Below are 10,854 nucleotides of genomic sequence, written 5' to 3' on the forward strand. Positions count from 1 at the left end.
CAGTGGTGACAGCGGGCATCCTTGTCTTGTTCCTGATCTTAGAGGGAAGGCTTTCAGTCTCTCACCATTGAGTACTATGCTGGCTGGGGGTTTTTCGGATTGGCTTTTATAAAGGGGATTTATTAGGTTACAAGTTTACAGTTCTAAGTCCATAAAAGTATCCAAACTAAGGCATCAACAAGAGGATACCTTCATTGAAGAAAGGCCAGTGGAGTCCAGGACACCTCTTTCAGCTGGGAAGGTACGTGACTCGCATCTGCTGGTCCTTTGCTCCCAGGTTGCCTTTCAAAACGGCTTTCTCCAAAATGTCTCTGGGCTTCTGTCTCTCTTAGCTTCTCTCAGCAATCTGCTTGGTTCTCCTGGGGCATTTCTCTCTAAGCATCTGGGGGTCCTTTCTTAGTTTCTCCAGGGCAAACTCTGGGCTTCATCTCTTAGCGTAGCATCTCCAAATGTCATTCAGTCTGCATCTCCAAGTATCTCCAAGCGTCTGGGTCTGTGTTGGCTCTTAGCTTCTCCCAGGGGCAAACTCTGGATTACATATCTTAGCTTCTCTCCAAAATGTCTTTCTCAGCTTCTCTTGGGGTGTTTTGTCTTCTCTGCTCTCTGTGTGCGCTCTCTTAAAGAACTCTAGTGATCTAATAAAGACCCACCTGGAATGGGCAGGGTCACACATCCATGGAAATAATCAAATGGTCTCAACTACAGTTGGGTGGGTCACATCTCCATGGAAACAATCTAATCAAAGTCCCACCCTAATCAAAAGACTAATAAGTCTGCCCGCAGAAGATTGCATTAAAGAACATGGCTTTTGTGGGGAACATAATAGATTCAAACCAGCCCAGGAGGCATACTAAAGAGTTTAAAATTTAGATCTTAAATAAATCACTCATTCCCAATAAATAGTAAGGTGCTGTGCATTACTCATTTTCAGATGTGCTGACCATAGCTGCATGTGGCTGGGAGCGTTTTATTACTTCAACTACATGGTGCTGTCTTCCTTGGCAAAGACCAGATCAATTCACATTTTGCAGTGGGTGCAAGTCTCAGTCCACAAGTGAGGTGTGTGAGAAATATAACTTTCTCTATTGGTCTGTACCTCAGTTTTTACCTAGGACCCCTAGTTGACAAAGGTTGTGGAAACTTGACCACAGTCCACAAGGAGTTCCTCCCTTTCGTGGGTGGCTCCTAAGTTCTAGGGACTTTTGTCACACCAGGAAGTTGGCGTTAGTCCTGGTGTGTATGGACACATCAGGTGTCCACAGAGCCATCCCTCCCTCTGTCTGTCTGCCTGATCCCTCCAAGGGCTCTGTCCACGCTGTTGTAAATGGTGTTGGGGCCATTCTCTGCAGCTTTCATGGCTGTGCTTGGGCTTGGGAATGACTGTCACTCTCTGAGGCCATGTCTGCCTAACTCCTATGCAGTCACTTCCCCTTTGGGCATTTGCAACCTTCCCATGCAGTGTAACATGAGCCCTCTCTGCTCTCAGATCCTCAGGTTTTAGTACTTCCTTCCCTATTGTCCAGGGGACATTGTTGGGGGATTCCTTCGTCCAAGACGAACTTTCATCACTTCCCTTCCTCCTTTCTTTTCTCCCCCCACCCACTATACCAGCCCCCAACCAAGATGTCTTTTTCAGTCTGGGATAGATGGAGGCAGGGGCATGAAGGGCAAAGGGACAAAAGGGAACATTATTCTGCAACAGTGTTATCACTCTCTTAGCATTGGTTTTAGGTTTATGTTCTGGAAAGCTACCCAGTCGGCCCTCCCCTCTGCTTACATATGACCCCAGTGAATCAGCTCCTTCCTACTAGATCGTGTAAAGAAGAATCGTTCAGAAATGCACCACCTGGTCTGCATTAACTTTCCAGAGGGCTCAGTTCATTAGTGTGGTCTTCCTCTTTCCATCCCACTTTACAGGGTTAAAGGGGGCAGAGGCAGTAGGTTCTGTTCTTGGTCTGTTTTGAGGAGAGAAGGTCTAAGGAAAACAGCTCAGAGGGTCCAGGCAGGAGGCTGCACCTGAGAAGCCAGCTCCAGAAAGTGGCCCAAATCAAGTCTTTGGACCCCGGAGTTGGAACAGTTCAGCAGTTGGGAGGGTGCAGCCTCTTCTGTCTCCCCTGCTCACACTGGTCCTCTCTGCCTTTGGACCATGGGCCTTTGTGGTTTCCTGCCTGTATCCACCTGCCAGACACTTCCCTACCCAGCTCCTGCTGACTTTAGACAAAGGGAGATAAGAGATCATGAGTCCAAGACATTGTGTGTTGGTTTAGGGCTCTGGCATGACGCACAGAATTAGAAATCCTTAATACAAATGAATTTTGTTATAATAAATGAAGAAAAAGTTGGATATATATTCTATTATGTTGAGAAAAAAGTTCAGGTCCTTTTTTGCTGTATTATATTATCACAAATTAAGCTTTTATGAAACAAATGAAAATATGCAGTTTTGTTCATGACATAGATATTAAAATGTCAGTGTCCATCATAGTCTGAGCATTCAAGATAGACAACAAAAGTAGCACACATATAATAAAATACTGTTAATTTCTTTATTGCTTTATTCTAAAAATGTGTAAAGTGATAGTTTTATACAAGGTTTGTGCAAGGTTTATTTTGCTTCCTATCTTTGATTACTTTCTCTTTCCCTTTAGGATATGTTCTAGTTTGCTAATGCTGCTGGAATGTAAAACACCAGAGATGGATTAGCTTTTATAAAGGGGGTTTATTTGGTTACACAGTTACAGTCTTAAGGCCATAAAGTGTCCAAGGTAACGCATCAGTAATTGGGTACCTTCACTGGAGAATGGCCAGTGGCATCCGGAAAACCTCTGTTAGCTGGGAAGGCATGTGGCTGGTGTCTGCTCCAAAGTTCTGATTTCAAAATGGCTTTCTCCCAGGACATTCCTCTCTAGGCTGCAGTTCCTCAAAAATGTCACTCTTAGTTGCACTTGGGGTATTTGTCTTCTCTTAGCTTCTCCAGAGCAAGAGTCTGCTTTCAATGGCTGTCATCAAACTCTCTCTCATCTGCAGCTCCTGTGCTTTCTTCAAAGTGTCCCTCTTGGCTGTAGCTCCTCTTCAAAACATCACTCACAGCTGCACTGAGTTCCTTCTGTTTGTCAGATCATTTATATGGCTTCAGTGATTTAATTCAGACCCACCCTGAATGGGCGGGCCAACACTTCCACAGAAATTATCCAATCAGAGTCATCACCCTCAGTTGGGTGGGGCACATCTCCATGGAAACACTCAAAGAATTATAATCTAATTAACATGGATAGGTCTGCCCACACATGATTACATCAAAGATAATGGCGTTTGGGGGGACATAATACATTCAAACTGGCACAGGACACTTCAAAGAAAATCATTTAGACCAAGAAGTTATCTGGTATTCCAGATCAGGACTTGGAAAATCAATTAGCTGCAGAGGCATGAATGGGGTAAATTGTGTGATACAATAATGGGGTGGTGAGCATTCTGGTGCTCTGGGAGTTCCTGTGTCAACTAAACGAGGCAGCCCCTTTCCAGGTTCAGCTACTTGTGGCCATATGGAAAGGTGAGCCCAGTGTTGCCGGGACTGCTGTTTCAACAGAAGGCGGAAATCCAGATTTTCATGTGAGGTTGTTTGAGTTTTAGAACTACGTAGGACCAACTAAAATAAACCTGTTTCAGAATTGGCCTATGGCTCACGAGTTTGTAACTTCTGTCCCAGACTTTGTGGTTTCTACTGCCTTTGTTACAAAAATGAAACCAGGAGACACTACAGGCAAGTTTTGGCAGCATATATCAAATAGATACAGACGGTAGAGAAATTATTTTTAATCCAGGGAAGAGACTGAGAAATTAAAACTCCTTCCAAAATGGTGGCAATATTGATATCATTCTTCAGGTAATAAGAATAAAGCAAGAATTTACACAGGTTGGAAAATGCTTTTTTTAAAATTCATTTTATTGAGATATTCACATACCACACAGTCATACAAAACAAAGTGTACATTCGATTGTTCACAGTACCATTACATAGTTGTACATTCATCACCTAAATCAATCCCTGACACTTTCATTACCACACACACAAAAATAACAAGAATAATAATTAAAATGAAAAAGAGCAATTAAAATAAAAAAGAACACTGGGTGCCTTTGTTTGTTTGTTTGTTTGTTTCCTTCCCCTATTTTTCTACTCATCCATCCATAAACTAGACAAAGTGGAGTGTGGTCCTTATGGCTTTCCCAATCCCATTGTCACCCCTCATAAGCTACAATTTTATACAGTTGTCTTCGAGATTCCTGGGTTCTGGGTGGAAAATGCCTTTTTAAAAAGGTCATGACCAAAGTTGCTGAAAGAACCCTTGGAAAATAATACATTCCAGCCACTAAGTGCAGAGGAAATACCTCCAAGGGAACCAATGGGATTTATTTATTTATTTTTTTTTCCTCTATGATTTCCACTTAATTGAAAAAAAAACTAACTCAAATCTTGGAAAAATGAGAAAATGTCTTATTGATCTATTATTAGTCTTTCCATCATACCTCAGACTTCTGTATTGCTTCACAGTCATTTCTATTGCTCTGTAAGAACTGATTTGTGAGAGATTCTAGATTCTGTTTTTTTGCTTTTTTAATAATAAAATAATATGTCAAATGCCAAGTCTAGAAGACAATGGGATTGCAAGTAGCAAACATCAGGACTATATGGTCCTGTATCACGTGACAAGAAAATATGGATGATTCCATTAGAATTCTAAAATAAGTTTATGAAGGAAATAAGGTAGATGACTGTACCCAGCTACATATTTGATAGATGTCTCAAAAATTATTTACAAAATTATATATATATATATATATATATATATATATATGTGTGTGTGTGTGTGTGTGTGTGTGTGTGTGTGTGTGTGTGTGTGTGTGTCTTTGGCAAAATGCTTACAGGAGTTGAAAAATGGCCGAAAGTGCATAAATGGAAGGACACTGATGATGGTGAGGCACCAGCGAAGTTCAGGACCAATCAGTAGTTTTTGTTAAAGACCTAGACCCTCAGAAAAGGAGAAAATGGTGGTTGGGTCTCTACCTGAGCAGAGACCCAGAAGGAAACAAATATTCAGTCATCCTTTACAGTGAGAGAGCAGAGTTAACAAACTTTTATTTTAGAATGATTTTAGATTTACAGAAAAACTTCAAAAATAGTACCAAGTTCCTATGTACCCCTCTCCGAGTCTCCCCTATTAACATATTACATTACCATGGTCCCTTTGCTAACCTTGGTATATTACTAATCACTAAACTCCAGAATTTATTCTTTCACTTCCTTTTCAGTTAATGTCATTTTTCTGTTCCAGGATTCCCTCAGGGTGCTACCTCACACTTAGTCTCCATGCCTCCTTGGTCTTCTCTAATCTGTGACATATCCTCAGTCTTTCCCTGTTTGACATGACCTTGACAGTTTTGCTACTATGGTCAGGTGTTCCGTAAAATCACCCTTAATCTGGACTGGTCTGATGTTTTTCTCATGGTTAGATTGGAGTTATGGCTTTTGGGGAAGAACATCACAGACATGAAATACCCTTCTTGTTATATCCTATCAAGGAACATACTATCAACATGACTTATCACTGATGATGTTAACCAGTTACTTTTTTCCCATTCTCCACACTCTATTCTTTGGAACAAAGTCACTAAGTGCAGCCCACTCTGCTGATGGGAGAGGAGTTAAGCTGCAACTTTTGGGGAAGAGTATTTGCATAAGTTCTTCTTTAAGGAAGATTTGTCTCTATTCTACCATTTACTGATTTTTCAGTAATTTATTTATATTAGGATGGGCTTGCATATATTCATATTTTGGGTTATAATCCAATACTACCATTATAATCTGTTTTACTTTCCTAGGCTGCTAGAACAAATATCATGAAATCATTTGGCTTAAACAATGAGAATTTATTATCTTACAGTTTTTTTTTTTGTATAATCCTCCATTTTAAATAATTCTCATGACCCGAAACATCTCACAGCTCTTGTCAGCTCTTAATTATTTGTCCCTCGTATTTGTGTAGTACTAGGATGGTATTCCTGTTAATTATAGTCCCTGCATGCAATATGTAGATTTTTCCCATATGCCCTCCTGTTGTCAACTCTCTGTGCTACTGTCATACCTTAGCAGTATATCATGCAAGACCCTATCTATATTTGTGGTGCTCATCTGTAGTAAAAATGCCTTTAAACAACCCCTTTCAATCCTATTCACCTTCAACACAGCTCTGATACTAATAATCCCATTAACAAATAATCATCATCTCTATCCATTACCATACCTTTTAATTCACCATCATTAACATATCTGAACATATTAGCTTATCATCCCCCCTCACTAGCTACTGTCTATCACTGATACCCCAATATTCTATATTATAAGACACTGATTTTACATTGTTCAGAGAGTTCATAGACATGTTAACAAACAATATTCTCTCCTTTTGTGTCTGACTTATTTCACTCAGAATTATATCTTCAAGGTTCATCCATGTTGCCATATGTTTCAGGACATTGTTCCTTCTTACTGCTGCATAGTATTCCATCATATGTATATACCACATTTTGTTTATCCACTCATCTGTTGAAGGACACTCAGATTGTTGAAAAATATCTTTTCATATCTTTTGCCCATTTTATAATTGGGCTGTTTTACTACTGTTGTTGAGTTGTAGGATTTCTTTATATATGCAGGATATCAGTTTCTTATCAGATATATGGTTTCCAAATATTTTCTTCCATTGAGTTGGCTGCCTCTTCACTTTTTTGACAAAGTCTTTTGAGGCACAGAAGCTTTTGATTTTGAGGAGTTCCCATTTATCTGTTTTTTCTTTTGTTGCTTGTGCTTTGGGTGTAGGGTCTAAGAAGCTACCTCCTAATACTAGGGTTTGCAGATGTTTCTTACATTATCTGCTAGGAGTTTTTTGGTGCTGTCTCTTATATTGAAGTCTTTGATCCACTTTGAGTTAATTTTTGTATAGGGTGTGCAGTAGGTCCTCTTTCATTCTTTTGGATATGGATATCCTGTTCTCCAGACCCATATTTTGAGGAGACTGTCTGTCCTAGTTCAGTGGATTTGGGTGCCTTATCAAAAATCAGTCAACCATAGATTTGGGGGTCTTTTTCTGAGCTCTCAATTTGATTCCATTGAGCAATATGTCTATCTTTATGCCAATATTTGCTGTTTTGACCACTGTAGCTCTACAGCAGGCTTCAAAGTCTGGAAGTGTAAGTCAGTCCTCCCACTTTGTTTTTCTTTTTTAGGATGTTTTTGGCAAATCGAGTCCCCTTTCCCTTCCAAATAAATTTGATAATTAGCTTTTCCAAGTCTGCAAAGTAGGTTATTGGAATTTTAATTGGCATTGCATTGAATCTATAGATCAGTTTGGGTTGCATTGACATCTTAATGTTTAGTCTCCTATCCATGAGCATGCAATATTTTTCCATCTATTTAGAACCTTTTTTATTTCTTTACTACAATTTTGTAATTTTCTGAGTAGAGGTCTTCTACATCCTTGGTTAAGTTTATTCCTAGGTACTTGATTTTTTTAGTTGTTACTGTGAATGGAACTTTTTTTTGATTGCCTCTTCAGTTAGGTCATTATTAGTTATAGGAACACTACTGATTTATGTGCTGGCTTACAGTTTTGAGGCTGAAAGTCAAAATCAAGGGGTCATCAAAATGATGCTTTCTCCCCAGACTGTGGCTTCTGGGGCTGGCTTCCAGTGATCCTTAGTCCTTAGTTTGTCACATGGCAAGACACATGACAACATCCACTGAAGTTCAGCTTCTGGGTGCTCTGCCTGTGGCTTTCTTTCTCATGTCTCAATTCTGTTTATAAAGGACTCCAGTAGTAGGATTAAGACCCATCTGGAATGAGGTGGGCCACACCTTAACAGAAGTAGCTTCATGAGAAGGTCCTACTTACAAAGGGTTCACACCTGCAGGAGTGGATTAAATTAAGAACATATTTTTCTGGGATACTGACAACTTCAAACCACCATACTCTAATGTCTGGACCCCCAAAATGCATGTTCTTTTTATATACAAAACACATTCAGTCCCTCACAATATCCCAAAAGACTTAAGTCATTTCAGAAACAATGTTTAGTACAAAGTCTCATCAAAATTGGTTATAAGTGTGGTCTGTCCTGGGGCATGTTTCCCCTCTGTCTGTTCACCGGTGAAACATAGAAAACAAGTTATCTGCTTCTGATATACAATGGAGGAATAGACATAGAATAACACACATAATATAATTCCTATTCCCATGGGAAGAAATTGGAGGAAAAACAGGGATCAGAAGTCCCAAACAATTCTGAAATCCAGCAGGGCATACTGCATTAGATTTCAGTGTATGGAGTCATCTGTGGAACAATGTTTTGTCCTCTGGGCCTAATGAAGCACCAGTCTCACACTTACCTGGTGCTTGCACAGTGGCCATGCTCTCCCCAAACACTGGAGTGAAGGCTGCACCCTCTCCAAACATCGGGTTGGTGGCCAGACTCTCTGCAATCCCCAGGCAATAGGTTCCACCTTCTGAGAACGCTGGCTGGCAGCAGTGTTCAGGAAGACCTGAACAATGGGGCACAAGTCCTGCCTTCTCCAAGCACTGGGGCAGACTCACCCTTTCCACACATATGGGTGGGTTCACTCTCTTGGTCCAAGAAGATGTCTTCGGTCCAGACCTCAGCTTCTATGGTTCTGCCCTTGAAATGATTTTTACTTCAATTTGTCCCTTCTCTGTCTCTTTGACTTGAGGCTAGCAGCAGTTTTGTTCATATAAATATGCAAGCAAAAACTTGTAGTTTTGCATGTAGTACACAGGGGTCCAAACCATCAGACAAAAGAACTTTCCGCAGATCCTTCCTGGATAACTGCATTTCTAATCCTGACTTCGAGGGAAATTGCTGACTGGTTTCATGTTCAGTTAAACCCTCACATGGAGCACTGTTCTCTGGGGACTCACTTCCCAGAAACTCAGAATTTTCCAAACTATCGATTTCTGATTTCTTTGTGCCCAGGAGTTCAGCTTATCCATTTCCTTTCACATTTTACTATAATCTGCAAGGAGAAACAAGGCTGCATTTTCCACAGTTAACTTTGAAATCTTCTCAACTAAATATCCAAGTTCATCTCTCTCAGATTTTGCTGACCACACAGCATCAGAATGTAACATTTACTGTGTGTTAGGGCTTTACATTTATTAACTCATTTAATCCTCACATTTCTTCAAATAGATACCCTTATTATTTCCTGTCTCACAGATGAGGAAACGGAGGTGTGCAGAGTTAAATAACCCAGGGTTACATAGAAGTGACAGAGAAACCTGACATCGGGGCCCACTACACTGCATGTCCTTGCAAACTTTAGTTTTGCTTTGAGGATTCAGGAGACACTTCAGAGTCATGATTCTGCATATCAGTGCTAAGTATTCTGCAGATGGTTGGGTATACCACAAACCAAGGTTATGATTCATTGAACATCAAGTTATTGAGAGTTTTATTTTCTTGTTGGTTATCTGGATTTGACATATTTCCTATGGTGAACATGTATTAATTTTATACCAAGAAAAAAATGGTAAACATCATGTGTATATTTAGAATAATGGTAGCTGGCTGCTGCTCCCCAGCCAGAGATTCTCCCTCCAATTCCATTTCCAGTCTTGGAATATCAGGGTTTAATTTTATTAAGGGAGATGGTCAGTTTCTCTTATATTTAACTCATCATCTTCTTTTTCAATAATAAGAACCACATATACTTTCCATCTCACTTTGGCTGTTTGGAAGCACAATATAACAATTGCACAGGTCTTTATGGTCTGCTATGTTGTGTTTTTTGGTCTTAATTTCCCATATTTTAATTTTTAAAATATTAGCCCTAGTTTGGATTTAAGAATATGATGCAATGAGCTAATGTGGACCTCCCTCTTGTTACAAATAATAGATTAAAATATTTTTAAAAAATTCAAATCTATGATCAAATTCGAAATAAAGATAAGAGAATTTCTCAGGTGCCAACGCTAGAGTGGTACCCATGCAAGCTCTTGCCATGATGGCCGAGGAGGTAGGGGATCTAGATATAGGACTAAACAATTTGCTGGCCTCAGTGGGATAACAGATATGGCCTCCAGCCCACAGGCAGTGGGAAGAGGGAACTGAATGCATTCATAAATCGAGGATCTGGAATGGCTGCACTCCTGTATCCAGGGGACCAAAACACATTGCCTACCGACCCAAAGAAGGCTGCCTTCAGGAAACTTAAGCACCAAACCTGCACCAAATGTTCTCTTCCTGCTCACTGTGGGGATTCAGAGCCAACAAATCAACATAAAAACGAATCACAGTGCTCACTTTGGCAGCACATATACTAAAACTGGAATGATACAGAGAAGATTAGCATGGCCCCTGAGCAAGGATAACACGCAAATTTGTGAAGTGTTCCATATTATTTTTTTTAGCATGAACAACTTATAGTGGTCACTGCCTAGACATATCTGAAGATCGGGAAAGTGATTAAACTAGAGGAAGGGGTAGCAAAAGGCAAGATGGAATTTAACAAAGGATTTTGAATACTGAATGTTTATATAATTTTCTTTTCTTAGTTGCTGGGGTATTAGAATAGCTAGAAAGAAGGACTTGAAATGGTGGAACTGTAACACATAACATCCTTTGTAATTTGTTCTATAACTACTTGTTAAATTGTCATTTGAAAGCCATACCTTTTTGTATATATGTTATATTTCACAATAAGGAAATAACAGAAACCGTGGAACTATAACCTGTAATATTCTTTGAAAGTTGCTCTCTAAGTACTTGTTAAATGTCACT

At 39.8% G+C, this 10,854-nt stretch overlaps 1 non-coding gene across 1 annotated transcript; it reads left to right on the forward strand.

Annotated features, from left to right (window-relative positions):
• The first annotated feature begins 10,369 nt into the window (after positions 1-10,369).
• Positions 10,370-10,476, forward strand: LOC119519083. Its single transcript, XR_005213943.1, has one exon. It is a non-coding gene; the product is annotated as a U6 spliceosomal RNA (small nuclear RNA).
• The last annotated feature ends 378 nt before the right edge of the window (positions 10,477-10,854 follow it).

This window comes from Choloepus didactylus, chromosome 22, assembly GCF_015220235.1.
Source record: "Choloepus didactylus isolate mChoDid1 chromosome 22, mChoDid1.pri, whole genome shotgun sequence".
NCBI lineage: Eukaryota > Metazoa > Chordata > Mammalia > Pilosa > Megalonychidae > Choloepus > Choloepus didactylus.